General features: G+C 44.3%; 1 long non-coding RNA gene across 1 annotated transcript; it reads right to left on the reverse strand.

Moving 5' to 3' along the window:
- Positions 1-645: 645 nt before the first annotated feature.
- LOC131503148 (uncharacterized) lies at positions 646-18,995 on the reverse strand. Its single transcript, XR_009257339.1, has 2 exons — positions 18,619-18,995; positions 646-1,571 (listed from the first exon to the last, which is right to left on the reverse strand). It is a non-coding gene; the product is annotated as an uncharacterized LOC131503148 (long non-coding RNA).
- Between the last annotated feature and the right edge of the window lie 635 nt (positions 18,996-19,630).

Consider the following 19,630-nt stretch of genomic DNA (forward strand, 5'->3'; position numbering starts at 1 on the left):
AGGTCATACAATTAAAACCAGATGAAGACAAGCCAACTGATGGCCTTGACAAAGAGGAGATGAGTGGACGTGATCATGGGGATGAGTTACAGGCATGAAAAAGTAAGAAAAGCAGGAAGCCCACAGGTGACGTGGTCAGGGTTTTGTTGTGAGGAAGGAGAAAGGGTGGGCACAAAGGAATGCATGTAAGGAATGTCCCTCCCCCAAGTGAAAAGTGCAGGATTATCATGTCTAACTACTCTCCCTGCTCCTCTGGTCTGAGAGTGGCTGTAAGAACCAGGCTCCTGTCTCCATCCTGCCTGCCTCTGGAGCCCTGCCAGGATCTGACATATTTGTGCAGAATGAGCAAATAAACTCAAGGAAATGTCATAGTGGGGGCCAGTCCGGCTGCTTCCAGAAAGCTGAAGGCTCCAAAACATGTCATCGGAAGTCGAGAGTTAGCCTCACATTCTCCTCTGTGGACATCTAGGCAATGAACACAACAGTCAGATTTCCGTGGCCACAAGATCAGAACACGCACATTGCAAAGGGATTGTTCCTATTTCTACCAAGTTCTTCTCTTTCGTTGCTATGATTCACAGCAAGAATGCCTGATGGTTGGTGTCACTTTGCGTTCAGTGTTGGGGTTGGTGACGAAGTCAGATGGGCTCTGCAACATGAATGTGTTTTAATAGGCTATCGTGGAACCCAGTTGGAGATTTACTGTATCTAACAGCGTGTTGAGGGAAAGAGCGTTCAGGGAGCCAGGACTAGGTGCCTGGCACAGAGAAGGTTAAGCAACACCATTGTTAAGTAGGATTGGAACGTCATCCTCAAGATTGTGCCAACCCCTTGTCTCCACAGGTTGGGGAAGGACAACTGTGCTCAGCATCTGTAAGGGCGCTGGATAAAAGGCACCCACTCCTCGTGAACATGGATGTTCCTGGAACCAAAACAGGGTAAAACAATACATCAAAAGTTTAAAAACACAATAGAAGAAAAGGAAGAAAAGAAAACCATCTCAGATCTGTTTAAGGAGCAAAGTCTTGCAACATGGACTTCTACTCATTATAAGAGAAGCCACAGAATCATCCCCATAGATGCTCCTTTCAATGATTTGCTTTAACAAATGCCAGGATGTTATAAAAAAAATAGTTTTGGATGACACCAGCCCCCAGAGGCATCCATAATTTGGGAATATTAGCCGATCCCTTCCTGAATTAGGTCAATGGAATTTCTTCTGGTGAAGTCTGGTCAAGACACATTTTTTTGGCTGGAAGTCTTCCATGTCTGTGCTTCATCATTGTTTTCTTTCGATGCGATCTTTTTTTCTTTTTAAAGTGCTTCATAAATTGAACAACAACTTGAAAGTTCACATGAGGTAAAATAAACATGGCGGTCGTAATTCTGTAGCAAAACCAAGCAAGAAGTGTTTTTTATTTATGGGGTGCGGCTGAACTAGATTTCTCTGTAGACACCAGGCGAGGTCAACTCCCAATGGATCCAGTATTGTTCATCCCTTTATATATAGTACAGTTAAAAATATTCTGTATTGTCCTGAAAACAAGACCACCTGGGTCAAAAGACTGTTACTAAAAAGGAAAAAGAGAGAGAAAGAGAGAGAGAAGCAGAGACAAGCCATGAAAAGTTCTATTCCCCTGAGAGCTGGCTTGTCTCTACGGCAAACCTAAAAAACTTTGATTGACTTACTTTGCTTTTGGGTTTTTTAAATTTTTTTATGTTTATTCATTTTTCAGAGACACAGAGCAAGCAAGTGGGGGAGGGGCTGAGAGAGAGGGAGACACAGAATCCAAAGCAGGCTCCAGATTCTGGGCTGTCGGCACAGAGCCCCAGGCAGGGGCTCAAGCCCATGAACTGTGAGATCATGACCTGAGCCGAAGTCAGATGCTCAACGGACTGAGTCACCCAGGCACCCCTAAAGTTTATTTTTAAAAACAAAAACAGTATTGGGGCACCTGGGGGGTTCAGTCCGTTAAGCGTCCGACTTCAGCTCAGGTCACAGTCCGTGAGTTCGAGCCCTGCATCGGGCTCTGTGCTGACAGCTTAGAGCCTGGAACCTGCTTCAGATTCTGTGTCTCCCTCTCTCTCTGCCTCTCCCCTGCTCACACTCTCTCTCTCTGTGAATTTCACAGACCGGATGCATTCTTACTTGTCTAGCACGGCATCTTCTAGAAAAGCGCAAAGACAAGATGTTTCTCCACATTTCACACAAGCGTCCGATGCACAAAAACCATGGGTGTCGTAGCCTGGGTTTGAGATTTTCCCACTGGGTGTGCACAAGCCAGACAAAGAAGGGTTGGGGGGGAAACACATAAATTGCTCGCAAGCTACTGCGTGCATCGGTATGTAGAAACCGGTCCATGTGTCTGATTCCTTCCAGACGCTTCGTCGCCCAAACGATAAAGTTCAGCCGCCTTCGCTGAGTCACAGCAGGGGAATCTCCTGACCCGCCCACCTAGGCCGTGTGGTCCCAAATGAACGGGAGAGGCGGCCGGCCGTGCAAAGGGATTTGGGGGAGTCGTATCCATTTTAGAAGACGCGTAAAATGAGACGGAGGGGAAGGGGAGCAGGGAGGGCAGCTCAAGGCGGCACGCATCTGGTTTTGATTTGGGCCGTGTTTTCCTGTTCGCCGGGCGGCTTTCGCTTTGCAAGGGGCTGGCTGGCTGGTGAAAACACTGGAGGGACGCGCCTCTTCCCAGCCGGCAGCGGGCATGGCTGGCATCGCTGAGGCCGCGTCCTGTAGCGCCGAGAAAACACGCGGGCGACAGGAGAGCCCTGTGGCCGGGTGTTTGCAGACCCTGGCACAGAGTGGAGGGGTTGTGTGTGCTGTGTGTGGGGCTGTTCCTGCAGGTGTGGGGATTTCTGTGCACACTCACTCACATTCACGGGGAAGGAGAAAGGACAGAGGCAGAAGTCAATTTCAACTGCAAACAACAACCACAAAAAAAAAAGAAAAGAAAAACAAACAGAAATAGAAGAGATTATCTCTCTTTCCTTTGAAGGCAGGATTCACCCTGAGCCGGGACCTGTGGGAGGCAGGTGGGGCAGACAACATATTCCTGGGCTTGGTATACTGAGGAGCCAGGCTTCCAGGTGCAGAGAAGTTTAGTGTTTTTGTAACTTTTTGGCGACATTTTTAAAAAATGTTTTATTCATTTTTGGGGAGAGACAAAGTGAGAGAAGGGGAGGGGGAGCAGGGGAAGGGCAGAGAGAGAGGGAGACACAGAATCCAAAGCAGGCTCCAGGGTCCAAGCTGTCAGCACAGAGCCCGACGCGGGGCTCGAACTCATGAACTGTGACATCATGACCTGAGCCGAAGTCGGGTGCTTAACTGACTGAACCACCCAGGCACCCCACGTATTTTGATAACTTCGTGCTAACCTTGTGTCTTTTCATTTCTTAGAGGCTTTTTTGCTCATTGTGAATACGGCTACACAAAGTTTGTCTCCGAGTGGACTCGTTTGTTTTTTTGTGTCGTCTTTTTCCTAGATTTTCCCTGTGAAGTGTTTCTCTGTTATTAGTTTCAGACCTTTGTAAACAGCAAGGACTTTGATTGTGACCCCAGTCTTAGGAGCTCAAATGGATTACGAGATCGCGTTGGTCCGTTTTGATAGATTAGAGAGCTGACGATTGGTGTAAATGTTGTGTCGTGTGTTTTTTTCATACTTTCTTTTTTTTTTAATGTTTATTTATTTTTGAGAGAGACAGAGCGTGAGCAGGGGAGGGGCAGAGAGAGAGAGAGAGACAGAGAATCTGAATCAGGCTCCAGGCTCTGAGCTGTCAGCACAGAGCCCGACGTGGGGCTCGAACTCACGCGAGATCACGCGAGATCACGCGAGATCCTGACCTGAGCCGAAGTCGGCCGCTTAACCGACTGAACCACCCAGGCGCCCCTCGGTACTATTAGCCAACTATTTCCTTCACTTCTGTTAACTCCATCTGCTCACAACTACGTTTTTATTTTTAAGACTCCTGCCCGTTTCTTGTTTTGAAGAGAAAGCTGTGTTTTCATTGTGCGTTATTCCTGTGATTAACCTGGCGGCTTATACACGTTACGATGCCGGCAGATGACTAATAAAGCCACCCGGTTGCCCTCTTGGCGAAGACGTGGCTCATGTGAACGCCCACTGGTCCATGTGTCCCCTCCAAAGCATCCTCCAGTCTGATGTGATTTCCACCTGCCTCACGCCCTGCAATGAGTCACCATTTTATTGCTGGTGGTGGTGGCAGTGGAGGCCAGGGGATTTACGAGGTCTGTTGCTCACAGCAGCTGCCCTTCACCTCTGCCTTCGTCTGACGTGGACACTGTCAGTGGGCAGTGGGAAGAAACACCCTGTGTATTTCCTCTGGACTCACAGCAGACCCAGCAAGTTGTCTTCTGTGCCTTAAAGACATTGTCCCTGCATCTACAGACACCCTCTCCAAGTCCTGCTGGCTGCGTCAGACGTGACCTGAAGTTTTCACTCTGAATATTTCAAGTTCACCTCTCTGTTTTTGAACATCCACCGTGTGCCTGACTTAGATGCATTTGGTTGTGTGTTTACCTTCCAAAGCACACGTTTCGAGCGGGACGATGGAAGTGTTCTCCGAGTCTTGCAAAACAAGCAAAAGGATTATTTCTTCAAATGTGACTCAGCCCTATCTCCCCAAGACACTCCTTCCTGGGGTTTGGAAACAGCTCATCCGTTGATCCGTGACTTTTAAACTTGAAGTATTTGCCATTCTGTTCTTACTTCTCTGAGCTTGGAATCACCCTCTGGTTTCTCAGTTGGACCTTTATAATTTTTTTTTAATGTTTATTTATTTTTGCAAGAGAGAGAGAGCGAGTGGGGGAGGGGCATAAAGAGAGAGAGAGAGAGAGAATCTGAAGCAGGCTCCAGGTTCTGAGCTGTCAGCACAGAGCCTGACTCGGGGCTCAAACTCAGGAACTGGGAGATCATGACCTGAACGGAAGTCGGACACTTAACTGACTGAGCCACCCAGGCACTCCCTTCAATTTATTTTTTTGTTTAACTCAGCCTTTGGGTTATTTCAACAAATGGATGTACATTGGTGTGTATTTGTGTGTGTGTATATGCCTGTATGCAAAATAGGTGTGTGCGTATATACACATATGTGTGTGCATGTACACAACACGTGTGTGTTTACGTGTATACTTGTCTGTGTGTATATATCACATGATGTACAACTACATTTACTTCCTTAGTTTGCGGTTGCAATTACTTCAGCAAATTGGATGTATATGTGTTTATATATGTATATATACCTATACTATGCACAAATATATGTGTGTATTTATATATGTACCTGTAATATACACACATATACATGTATATATATGAGTACCTATAATATACACACATACACATGTGTAAATGCATATACATGTACCTATAATATACACACTTATACGTGTGTATATACAAATATGTGTACCTATAATATGCACACATATATGTGTATATACATGTACCTATAATACACACACTTATACATGTGCATATATATATAGTACCTATATAGTACTTATATATATCTATATAGTATATAAGTATAATACTTATACATGTACATATATATATAGTACCTATAATATACACATATACATGTGTATATACATATATAGATACCTATAATATACACATATATATGTGTGTATATACATATATGTGTACCTATAATATGCACTCATATATGTGTATATGCATGTACCTATAACATACATACTTATACGTGTGTATATACATATATAGGTACCTATAATATACACACATACATGTGTATGTATATATGTACCTATAATATACACATATACATGTGTACACACATATATATGTACCTTAATATATACACATATATGTGTATATAAACATATGTTCCTATAGTATACACACGTATACATGTGTATATACATATACATGCACCTATAATATACACACATATACATGTATATATACACCTATAATATACACACATATGCACATATATGTACCTTAATATACACACATACACATGTGTATATACATATATGTGTACTTAGAATATACACATATATACATGTATATATATGGACCTTAATATACACACATATGTGTGTATATACATACATATGTACATATAATACACACTATATGCGTGTATGTACATACACATGTACTTATAATATACACACATATACATGTTTATATGTGTACCTAGAATATACAATACACGCGTACATATGACAGACACATATATGTGTGTATATACATATACATGTACCTATATATACATGTGTATATGCATGTATATGTATACCCATGAGTATATGCATATATATGTATATACATGTGTGTGTGTGTGTGTGTGTGCGTGTGTGCTCTGTGAGCAGATCTGCATTTGGGGGACCGCGTGTGGCCACGTGTGCACCCGTCCAGCAAGAGTGTGACCCTGCAAAGGTATGGTCTAGGGAGAAATCCAGGCCCGAGCTGTGTGTCTACTAAACAGTAATTCGTGTTGCTTCCCACACCCCTGACAAAAATAGCCACAAAAAGAAATGAAGCGTTGTACTCAACGATTTGGATGAATCTCCAAAAAAAAAAAAAGAAAAAAGAAATTATGCCAAATGAAAGCAGCCAATGTCAAAAGCTTACATCCTGCATAAATCTGCTTCTAGAACGTTCCAGAAATGACAAAATGATGGAACTAGAGAACACATTGGTGGTTCCCAGGTCTTAAAACGGGGTTCCAGGCGGGCAGAGGTATAAAGGAGCAAAGCACCGGATCCTTGCACCCATGGAACGCTCTGTGTCTGGATGGTAACAAAGTCAATATTCTGGCTGTGATGTCACGGGTTCGGGTTCGCAAGATGTTGCCATTGGTGGGAACTTAGGTTAAGGGCACCAGAGATGTCTCTGTGTCATTCCTTACGACAGCGTGTGAATCTCAAATGATCTCAAATTTGGAAATTTAATTAAAATTTCTTAAAGCAAGCTAAAAAAAATTAAAATTAAACTAAATTAAACAAAAAATTATGTATCCATCCACTGTATTCACCTCTCAATAGGCAAAGAAAATTTTTTTGCCTGCAGGGGCATCTGGGTGGCTCAGTTGGTTAAGCATCCGACTTCGGCTTAGGTCATGATCTCACAGTTCGTGGGTTTGAGCCCCACGTCAGGCTCTGGGCTGGCAGCTCAGAACCCGGAGCCTGCTTCAGATTCTGTCTCTGTCTCTCTCAAAAATAAATAAACATTCAGAATTTTTAAAAAAAGAATTCTCTTTCATGTGTAGTGACCCTGCAGCGTGACAGCATTCCCAGGATGTGAAACGTTACCTGAATGCGTTTCCGTACGAATTTCCTCAGAGCCCAAGCATAAGCCTACTAACGCCCCTCCCCAGTCTTCACGGAATACAGAACATGGCGAATTAGGACAGAAATCGTGAGTCACTGTGATGTGAACAAGGTATATCCTGGGAGTTGTATAAGTCCTTCTTCGGGATTAGAGTTTGGCACAGGGTGGGGGTGTTACAAAAGGAGGAGGTTGATTGCTAATTTGTGGTGAGTGTTGTTTTGCGTTGGGATAACAGACATCAACTCACAGGGGCTTTGATCGCAGCTTCAGTGCCTTCCAGCAGGTGTAGCCGGTACCCAATTCCCGTCCCGTCCAATGCATTTCTCCTAGGAAACCAGGCTTTCTGTGTAGACGTGTATGGTTTAGTTCGTGTGGATCTGCTGTGAATCCCCCGCGGAAATTCTGAGAACCAATTTGCGGGTCTTTAAATATTTTCTGAGTCTCATAAAATAAAAACAAAAAACTCGCATCTGTCTCACCACTCGTGAAATTCTCCCCTTCTCGGGTGGGTTTTGGACATTCTGAGCCAAGCGGTTTCACCCTCAAACAGGATGTTGAGACAGCACTCGGTGAACCCTTGACTCTGTGACCTTGGGTTTTTAGGAGAGCTGGGTGCAGCGTGTGCACCCATGGAGGTTCCGTGTGGCAGGGACTTGGGGCCACAGAAAGGGATCCAATCTGAGAATCGTTAACTCCTTGGCACCTGGAGAGCGCTTCCGACCAATGGAAAGTTCCCTTAAGATTTGAGCCATGAGCGGGATATCATAAAGCAAGGTGGTGCTCATTAGGATTTAGGGTTACATTGTGCTGTCCTTGTGACATACACCTCTTACCTCTTACGATTCTCCTTCCCACATGGCCTGTCTTCTTAGCTCGTCCTTAATCCTTAGGGAGTGCGTTTGGGGGTGAACACTCCTGACCAGCAGCACTGTCGAACTTTCCTGAAACTGTTTCTACCCAGTCTGTGTGCCCACGGTCTTCTTGCCGTGACGGATCTGCACATCGTGGGATCTGCCCCATCGCCCCCCCACCCCCCATGCCCAATGGTCATAAATCCTGAACTCTGAGATTCCAAACATAGAAGCGAAACCTAAAAAAAAAAACACGACTCACGTTCCCAGAATACAAATTGCACGAACATTTTGCTGGTTTTTCTCTGACATTACGCAGGGAGGGTCCCAGGCCTCCAATCCAAGAAATTAATCAAGAACTGTTATTCTTTTTTTCTCTACCAATGATCTGACCTTAAAATTAAGAAGAAAGAAAGAAAGAAAGAAAGAGAAAGAAAGAAAGAAAGAAAGAAAGAAAGAAAGAAAGAAAGAAAGAAAAAGAAAGAAAGAAAGAAAGAAAGAAAGAAAGAAAGAAAGAAAAAAGAAAGAAAGAAAGAAAGAAGAGAAAGAAAGAAAGAAAGACAAAGGAAGAAAGAAAGGAAGGAAAGAAAGAAAGAAAGAAAGAAAGAAAGAAAGAAAGAAAGACAAAGGAAGAAAGAAAAGAAAGAAAGAAAGAAAGAAAGAAAGAAAGAAAGAAAGAAAGAAAGAAAGAAAGAGAAAGGAAGAAAGAAAGGAAGAAAGGAAAGAAAGAAGAAACTTCTGGTTCTTAATATCATGGTCTGGATCAGATAATCTCCAAAGCTCCCTCCAACTCCAGTGACACATGAGAATCATTCTGTCACTTAAAACGTGAGAAAAACAGAAAACAGATACACGTTCTTGTGCTCATGTGGCTCCTCCTTTTAAACATTGGTGAACTTTTAATGTTCAAGTCACCAGAGGTTCAAAAGGCGTTACAAAAATTGCATAGGGTGGTCTGCCTCTTATATGTGGTTTATGTTTTAATATTTTTCAGGGAAGCCTTTACCAATAAGCACATTATTCAGATTAGCTGGTCCTGCCTGCACTTGGATTTCTTGGAATTATTTCATTGAATCCCCTGTGCCTCTACTCTGCAGATTCCTAGAAGCTTTTACCTTATATCCTACGTCCACTGGTTCTGTCCTAATCAATGACCAAGATTTGCCATTATGTCATATATTATATTGATTATGTCATATTACTATATGTTATATTAATTATATCTTATTATATGATATCATATATATTATTATATCATATCTATTATATCATAGTATATCCTATTACTTCATGACATTGTGTCATATTATATTATACCGTATTATATTATTATATCATATCATATTATATATCAGTATATTATACCATATACTATTATATCATAGTATATCATATTATATCATATTAGTGTATCATATTGTATTGTACCATATCATATTATATCATTATATTATATTATATTATTGTGTTATATTGTATCATATCACATTATATCATTATATTATATTCTATTATATCATATTATTATAGCATATTCTATCGTATCATCTTTTTTTAAATTTTTTAATGTTTATTTATTCTTGAGAGACAGACAGAGTGAGTCGGGGAGGGTCAGAGAGAGAGGGAGACACAGAATCCGAAGCAGGCTCCAGGCTCTGAGCTGTCAGCACAGAGCCCGACTGAAGGCTCGAACTCACAAACCATGAGATCACGACCTGAGCTGAAGTTGGACGCTTAACCAATTGAGCCAAAGCAGATGCCCCTATCATATCATCTTATATCAGTACATTGGATCATATCATATTATATTGTGTTGTGTTATATTGTATATTATTATATCATTTCATACTATATCATATCATATTCTATCATATCATTCTATATCATTATATTATACCACATCATATTATTGTATCATATCATATATCATTCCACGTCATTATGTCACATATTAATGTATCATATCATATATGATACATTATCATATCATATTATTATATCATATCACATTATAGTATGCCATGATATATCATATCATTATATCACACTATAGCATATCAGACTATATCATATCCTATTCTATCACCATCTTATATCATTATATCATATTATATTATACCATATCATAGTATCATATCACGAGCATGCTCTTGTCTGTGGGGTCCCACACTAGTCTTTGGATCCCAGCTGAAGGGCCCGCACACAGTTCAGCTGATATTTATCCCCTTAAGTGAAGGCAACAGTGTTTGTGAGTCTCTGCTTTTAATTGGTGTTGTTTATACAACTGTTCCAAGGTCTGCTGATCTAAGCAAATTTGTCCAGACAAATAATCTTTAGTGGCAGCCCCTTGGGTAGACACAGACTTGAAACATGCCAAACTTTGGGAAGAATCGGCTTCTTGATTGCAAGACAAAATTGTCAACATTACTCAGAAAGTGCACCCACCTGAGAAAGCAAAGCTGAGAGGGGGAAAAAATGTGAGCCTGGACAAGGACGGACCAAGCAGACACGTGGTTCGTTTCTCAGGACCATGATGTTCAAAGCTCAGCTCATCTGTTCTTGGTGTCCGCAACTTCAGACTTTACCTTTACACATCCTTTTATCAGGAGAAACTTTAATATGCAATTATTTTGATTATGGGGAGTGAAAGTAACATGCTCACATCATAGAAAACTTTGGAAAACCAAAAAAAGATATTAAAGTCCAGGTTTGGCAAATCCAACGAGGCAGAAAACAGATTGGTGGGTGACTTGGGGGGATATTCGTGACGACCGGGTTCCTTTTAGGGGTGCTGAAAATGTTCTAGCATTAACTGTGCTTGATCTTGCGACATTGTAAACATACTAAAACCCACGAAATTATGCCCTTTAAAGGAGTGAATCTGGGGGCTCCTGGGTGGCTCAGGCGGTTAAGCGTCCATCCAATTTCAGCTCAGGTCATGATCTCACACTTTTTGAGTCTGAGCCCCTCGTCGGGCTCGGGCTCTGTGCTGGCAGCTCGGAGCCTGGAACCTGCTTCAGATTCTGTGTCTCCCTCTCTCTCTCTCTCTCTGCACCTCCTCCACTCGCACTCTGTCTCTCTCTCTTTCAAAAAGAAATAAACATTAAAAAACTACAAAGGGATGAGTTTTATGGTATGTACAACTGTTATAAGACGATTTTGTTTAAGAAAATTTCCTCACAAGCTCACAGCCACATGATGAACACAGCTAATATTTTGCTGCATATTGTTCCATTTGGAGGAGGTGTTTTGAGAAGATGTGTTTCCCATAACACAGAATTTTATATTGTACTCTTGTCAGTTGATACTATGTGATTTTCTGCACCGGAAAGCAGTTAAGTTGTGCATGGAATTAATTAGCTGGTGGTGTTTATTCTGTTCGTTTGTTCCCTTTTGACCATCTGCCTACAGGCGATACGTGCTCAGGCATGAAAACATTGCACCCTGCTGTGGGCTGAATGTGTGTCCCTCCCAAAATTCGTATGTGGAAGCCGTAACCAACAATGGGATGGTTGGGAGGCGGGAGCCTTTGCGAGGTCATTGGGTTGAGGGCATGACAGTGGGGCCGCCATGATGGGATTCGTGCCCTGATAGGAAATGGAAGAGACGCCCAAGCTCTCTTTTCTTCCACCATGGGAAGACCCAATGAGAAGGCACCATCTGCAAGACGGGAAAACAGTCGTCGTCCAAGATGGAATCCGGAAAAGTGGAGGTGGGCGTGGGCAATCAGGTAGAAATCACATCACTATGTCTCTGAAGGGAAGGATCTACTCTTCCTCTACCCTTCAAGTACTTCCAGCTGCACTAAGGATTAACTTTAAATGAGATAGATTGGGGGGCGCCTGGGTGGCTCGGTCGGTTAAGCGTCCGACTTCAGCCAGGTCGCGATCTCGCGTGATCTCGCGTGATCTCGAGCCCCGCGTCAGGCTCTGGGCCGATGGCTCGGAGCCTGGAGCCTGTTTCCGATTCTGTGTCTCCCTCTCTCTCTGCCCCTCCCCCGTTCATGCTCTGTCTCTCTCTGTCCCAAAAATAAATAAAAAACGTTGAAAAAAAAAATTTTTTTTTTAAAAATAAATGAGAGAGATTGGGGCGCCAGGGACGCTCACTCGGTTAAGCATCAAGCATTTGATTTGGGCTCACATCATGATCTCACGATTTGCGAGTTCAAGCCCTGAACTGGGTTCTGCACTGACAGCGAGAAGCCTGCTTGGGATTGTCTCTCCTACTCTGTCTCTTCCTCTTCCCCACCCCTCCTCAAAATAAATAATAAATTTTTTTTAAAAAACTTAAAAAAAAACAGGGACACCTGGGTGGCTCAGTCGGATGAGCGCCCGACTTCGGCTCAGGTCATGATCTCACGGTTCGTGGGTTCGAGCCCTGCGTCAGGCTCTGTGCTGAGAGGACAATAATGAAATTAAGATGTAAAGAAATGAGGAAGGAGGGCAGCTTTTATGCTTTTCAGACAGAGAGTAAATCTGTGAGTTATTCGTAAGACAAAGGACATAACTCTGGGGGCTCCAGTTAGCAAGGAATTCTAAACAGCATTGGGGCTACAGTAAATTTGTCAAAAGTAACAAGCATTATATAAATAACAGCCCTCTTGGCTCCAAATTTCCCATCTCTGGTGGCAAGGGTATCTCCCTATGTTCTGAAACAGGGAGGGCACCTTCCCTGTCGGACCCTGATGTCCTGCCTGCGAGGGGACAGAGGAGGATCTGAGTGACTGTTACACGATTTGTATCTAAACTATCAGTATGCAAAAGTGGCACATTTTAGGGCAGCCTGCCCTTGGCTCCTGTAACTATCGGGACTGAAGAGGCAGAAATGTCTGTGAGCATTACATCCCGGTGCCTGAACATGGTGAAGACAGCAAGGGAGCCCCAGAGCATGAGCAAGCCTGTAATTTTAGGGGGAAATGGCATCTGCTTTGCAAACGTCAAATTGAAGACATCAGCCATGCATCCAAGCATCACATTGAACACCTTAAATATGCACAGTCTCATCTATTAATTGTATCTCCATAAAGTTGGGGGCAATAAAGACAGGGTGGTGTATGCATCCAATGGGAGACTATTCATCCCTTAAAAAAAACCCAAAATCCTGCCATAGGCAATGACACGGATGAGCTTTTAAGACATTATGCTCACTGAAATAAGCCAGCCAGAGAGTGACAAAAACTGCAGAATTTCACCTAAATGAGGGGTCTAGAATGAGATGTGGTTCAACAGTGATGCCCTGGGCACATTAAGTGGCAGCGAGTAAATCTCATCGTAAGTGTTCTTACCACCATGAACACAAAACAGCGTGCTTTAACATGCTGCCCAGATACGCACACAGTCACCCGGGGATCTTGTTAAAACATTGATTCTGACTCGGGAAGGAAGTGACTGTTCCCCACTGTGGCCAGGGGTTTGAACCATCATGGCAGGTCAGTTGAGTCCTGATTTAGGCTTGAGTTTTGTGACATTGGGTCCACAAGGAAAATCCCATGAAAGGTCTTGTTCCTGATGCTTAGGGATGGAAGAGAAGGCAGAAAAGTATTTCCATAGCAGGCGAGGAGAATGTGAGTGACCGTGGCTGGTCATTTGGTGGGGCTGATAATGTGGAGAATGCCTAGAGTGTAGAGGGAATGGGATGGGGGAAAAGGAGGACAGTGTCAGAAGAACAGGTGAGAGCTTCCATGATGAGGTCATATGATGATGGGCAGTGAGTCCAGAGTGGGGGCTGGGATGCCGATGCCCAGTGAGAAGAGCAAGGACTGGGCCGGCAGTTAGGAAGCTTTGGTTCCGTCTCAAGCAATAAGATGAGACGACCTGATCTCGGCTGGAAGAGCTTTGGTGGCAAGAGTAAGATAGGGTGGCCAGGAGAGCGGGATAGAAAAACTCATTAATGGAGCGGACTGGAGGAGGCTTGGCGACCAACTGAATGTCGGCATTAACAGCACAGCAGGAGTCATCACTGAGGAGGTTACATTGCTTAGAATAACTGGTGTCGGGGCGCCTGGGTGGCGCAGTCGGTTAAGCGTCCGACTTCAGCCAGGTCACGATCTCGCGGTCCGTGAGTTCGAGCCCCGCGTCAGGCTCTGGGCTGATGGCTCAGAGCCTGGAGCCTGTTTCCGATTCTGTGTCTCCCTCTCTCACTGCCCCTCTCCCGTTCATGCTCTGTCTCTCTCTGTCCCAAAAATAAAAAATAAAAAATGTTGAAAAAAAAATTTTTAAAAGAATAACTGGTGTCACTTCCGACCAGAAAAGAGACATTAACGGGACTGGCTATGCCAATGCATCTTTATACCTGGACAGCTACTGAAGGCCAGGCCATCCTGAGTCTGCTGCCTCACGGCTGTGGCTTCTTGGCAAAGTTATGGACCCTTGATGTGCCTGAGTTTCTTCATCTGGAAATGGGAGGGGTCCCCTGTCTCTATCGCATGAGAGCAGCAAGATGGGAGTCTCACAGTGGGACGAGCCAAATGTCACGTCTCTGTAGCAGGTGGACATCAGTCTCTCCCACTAAGACTCAGGGATCTCGCCCACACCGGCTGTTTCCAGGGTGCTGAGGACAGTCAAGGTTACACTGGGAAGGACCCATTACTCGTATTGAGGCCAAGCCCACCTTGCAGGCCTGCCAGGGGGACTGTCCCCCCAGCTCACCCGTGATTATCACTTATGTGTCCCTTCCATTGTGCACGTTGGCTGCTTGTCAGGTTTTGCGAGGAAGATCTGTGTTTTCCCTGGTCGCCGTGGCAAACACCGGGTTTCTGATAGCCATCAGTTTTCCCAGAATAGGGACACTCGAATGCTTTCCTGTGATGGTGAAAAGTAAGTAAATGGGGCGCCTGGGTGGCTCAGTTGGTTAAGTGTCCAACTTCGGCTCAGGTCAGGATCTCACGGCTCGTGGGTTCAAGCCCCGCATCGGGCTCTGTGCTGATGGCTCAGAGTCTGGAGCCTGCTTCCGATTCTGTGTCTCCTCTCTCTCTGCCCCTTCCCTGCTCATGCTCTGTCTCTCTCTGTCTCAAAAATAACTAAAACATTAAAAGAAAAATAAGTAAATGAATGTCCCCATCATTCAGGATCTTTACTGTAGAATTTTTTACTATCGATTATATAGCTTAACATTATTGCACGGAAGCCTTACTATTATTACGGTGTAAAATAGAAAATTATAGTTTAGGAAATGGTGTTCTAATTCCTGGGTTGGAATCAATAAGACAGATAATTCAAAATCGATGAGAACGGAGTAGATAAGATTGCCTGCTAACTTAATTTCATAACATCCTTTCTCATAACATTGCCTGGGGCCATTTTGATCTCACCTTCCACGTCCTCCCCCATCCCACTTCTTGACAAATACCTCAAATGTTCGAGTTGGTGTTCGTGTCTGTGGAACTCTTGTACGAGGGAAGAGGAAAGCGTTATTACTCCAAAATGCGAGAAGTCCAAATATATAATCTTGAGGTTACAACACTAGCAGATGAGCGATGATTGAGTAAACAGAGCGCCGTGCAAGGATTAGCCTGATGCAGGCGACATGAAACATTGACACGAGGGGGGAAATTTAATTCCCCACAGGCAATGATTCACTCTCCACGTCTCTGTTTGTCCACAATGATTATTTTGGTGCTTTCGATAGAGAGAAAATGTCACCTTTTCCCTGAGCCAGAGAGGGATCACGTAGGATATCGTCCAACTCTCTCAACCGATAAATCAGCAACTTTGTTGGGTAAACACATCTCTTGCAAATACAGTTGAGCGTTTGGTTTCTGCAACGATGCCTAGCAGAGACGTAGAAGGGTCGACTAGGGGGAAAATGGAGACCTGGGAGCAATCCAGGCACTATTGTGTACGATTTTATGGAAGCTGAGCTGAAATGCTTCCTAACACCCCATTAATATTGGTAATGGCGATCCCAATGCCAATTCACGAACAAACCTCATACATATGATCTGATTGGAAGATTATAAAGACACAGAGAAGTGTGTGCCCATTAGGCAACGTGGGATTTAAGATGCTGTCTTATATGGGCAGCAGAAAAGTTACTAACACACCAATGCAAATACTTAGCTCACTTCTGAAACATCATTTGCTGTGTAAATCTTCGTCTGCAGCAGCATGGGGGGAAATCGTTATTTTGTGGAGAAATGCCTCAGAAGGCATTCACCGTTTGCTTTTTGCATTTGGCCTGAATGTAACGATCCTTATTCCCATCCACCAAAAAAAAAAAAAAAAAAAAAATCTTCCTATCAGCACAAGAGCCAGCTGCTGGAGGTGATGGGCTGCTCAAACCGTAAGTAGCAAATTCTCCAAAGGCCTCATTTATTTGTACTTTGCCCCCCGCTTTCTGTCATTTAGAGCTATCATGCAAAGTGCAGATAAATGATAGGAAGATTTATTTTTATTTTTATTTTTTTGGTGGATGGAAGTAAGGATCGTTACATTCGGACCAAATGCAAAAATAGGCTAACAGCTCAGAGCCTAGAGCCTGCTTCGAATTCTGTCTCTCTCTCTCTCTCTCTGCCCCTCCCCCACTCATGCTCTGACTCTCTCTCTCAAAAAATGAATAAAAACATTAAAAAATAAATTTTTAAAAAATAAAAAATATTAATGTAATTAGGAGGTATTAATGCATTACTTTCCCGGGGCGCCTGGGTGGCTCGGTCGGTTGAGTGTCCGACTTCAGCTCAGGTCATGATCTCACGGTCCGTGGGTTCGAGCCCCGCGTCGGGCTCTGTGCTGACAGCTCAGAACCTGGAGCCTCTTTCAGATTCTGTGTCTCCCTCTCTCTCTGACCCTCCCCTGTTCATGCTCTGTCTCTCTCTGTCTCAAAAATAAATAAACGTTAAAAAAAAAATTTTTAAAAATGCATTACTTTCCCCTATTTAATACCATAATATTTCTTTGTATTCTCTTTGCTGGCATGAGTATAAAGTTTAATCAATGGAAACCTTTGCATTACATTTGAGGTTTCCTAAAAACAAACTTGCCACGTTGCAAAAGGGGGTTTCTAAGGTGTCCTATACGATGGATACGTCACACATAGTACCGTCTTCCACCTCCTACGGTGGCAGCGAAGGCCACGGACACTGGTGTCCATCCACGGAGTGAGTTACTTTGCTGAGACCCCAGGAAGTCTCCATGAGTCACTCATTGTCAAAGAATGACCCAGGAAAAGCACCCCATGAGGAATCCCCCGTCGGGATTTGTGGGAGCAAGACACAAATACACAAATGCAGAGTTTGGGGATTGTTTTTAAAAACATGCAGTGTGCATTTCTCCTGCCTGGAATTCTTCCCTGGAACTTTCAAGTGGGAGTTTTCAAATGGAAAAGGAAACTCTGCAGAAAGAATGTTTCCTATGAGCAGTGTCCCCCCACCCCCAGATTCGGGGTCACACTTTTCCTGATCTGTGTCCTGCCAGTGTTTGCTCACCAGGCTTGGAGTTAGTCTGTTGCAAAAGTCAAAAGAACTTTCCTCTTCAGGATGGTTCAGCCAAAACCAGATTGTGGGAAAAGTTTGATTTTTTTTTTTCAGTACGTAATTACGGATACTGTAATTTCCATAGTCTTGGTCCGTCCCCTGATGTGCACAGAGGTAAAACTCAAGGCTGATCATGTGTGTGTGTGAGTTTATGCCATGTGTGATGTGTGAAGTCATCCAATCCAGCAAATGCAATGCTGACCAAGAAACTACGGGAATGATTCAAACCACACAACGATTATACTTCCCCTTCGCAGACCTCGTCTGACACATTTGGAGCTTTTGCTAATGCTTCTTGAGGGGCAGAGAAGCTGGTGGACAAGCCCAGAAAGATGTCACCACTGAGGAAACTGTGCACATCCACACACAAAACCACCTGGGTATCTCCAGAATAACATGCTATTTTCTTTTCTTGGCTTGTCTTTTCTCTTCTTATTATTTATTATTGAGACACAGAGAGAGACAGAGCGTGAGTAGGGGAGGGGCAGAGAGAGGGGGAGACACAGAACCCAAAGCAGGCTCCAGGCTCCGAGCTGTCAGCACAGAGCCGGACGTGGGGCTCGAACCCACGAACCGTGAGATCGTGACCTGAGCTGAAGTCAGATGCTTAACCGACTGAGCCGCCCAGGCGCCCCCAGAATGGTTCTTCTCTTTTACAATGAATGGACACAAAGGAAACACAAGAGAAAAACAAGTAGGCAACAGAAGCTTCAGGAAACGCACTCATGTTGGAGGAGACAGAAGCCAAGAGACGATGGGGGCCGCCATGCTGGAGAGAAGGCCCTCCAGCCAAGCCGCACGGAATCCCAAGGGAAACCGAGGCTCGCCACGGGTTTAACAAAACTCTGTCGCCATGCGAAGGCTTACAGAATTGGGAGTTAATAGCAAAGAGCCTTTCCTTCCCACAAACGACAAGGTTTTAGGCCAAACCAGAAAGTAGTCTCAGGGTAAACAATCAATAACTCACCTGCAACGGCTTTCTTCCAGGGACCATACGAACTGGCCTTATCATTTCGACTGGAATGTTTTCAGGAACTCTGCTCCGTTTCAAGGGTCAGGGGAAAAGGGAACCCTGGCGATCACATGCACGCAACTGATCTTGCTGTCGTATTATGTAAGCGTGGAATTCGATCTACAGCACTCCCCATTTCCTGGTAGTCAGCAGGGGATCTCTATCTGGCTCTAGCCAGAGGGAGAGGCGTTGGCAATCTTAGAGTCCGTGTAAAGCAACAATTTCTATCATCCTCAACAGGGAGCTGGTTTCTGTAGCTATTGGAGTATGTCTACAAGAAAACACAATTTCAGGGGCACCTGGGCGGCTCAGTCGGTTAAGCGTCCGACTTCGGCTCACGTCATGATCTCACGGTCCGTGAGTTCTAGCCCGCCTCGGGTTCTGTGCTGGCAGCTCAGAGCCTGGAGCCTGCTTCGGATTCTGTGTCTCCCTCTCTCTCTGCCCCCCCCTCACTTGTGCGCTCTCGCTCTCTCTCTGTCTGTCTCTCTAAAAGATAAATAAACATTAAAAAAAATTTCAAAGACTTAGAACCAACCGGAGCTTCAGATGCAGGCTTGAATGCTAGGAACACTGTACAGGCATCTTCTTAGGACACTTGGAAAATCTTCGCCTCTCAGCCGGAATGGTGGGCGCACAAGTGGTTGGAAATCTTCTCTGGGATTTCTTTACAATCTGGTTGCAACATTTCACAGCTAAGACAGGTCTGCCAAATGATAAAGAAAGAGTTGGCAGAAGGACTGGAAAAAAACCTGTAGGTTATTCTCCCCGTGTCCTCACAGGCTCGGTCCTCTGTGTCCTCCTCCGTCTCCTTAGAAGGACCCCAGTGCCATGCGATTAGGATGCACCCCCATAACCTCATTTTACCTTGATTGCCTCTTTCAAGACCCCACCTCCAAAGACAGTGCCATTCGGGGGCCCTGGGGGGGTTGGGCTCCAACATGAATTTGGGGGGGGGGGGGACACAGTT

Source organism: Neofelis nebulosa, chromosome X (genome assembly GCF_028018385.1).
Source record: "Neofelis nebulosa isolate mNeoNeb1 chromosome X, mNeoNeb1.pri, whole genome shotgun sequence".
Classification (NCBI taxonomy): Eukaryota; Metazoa; Chordata; class Mammalia; order Carnivora; family Felidae; genus Neofelis; species Neofelis nebulosa.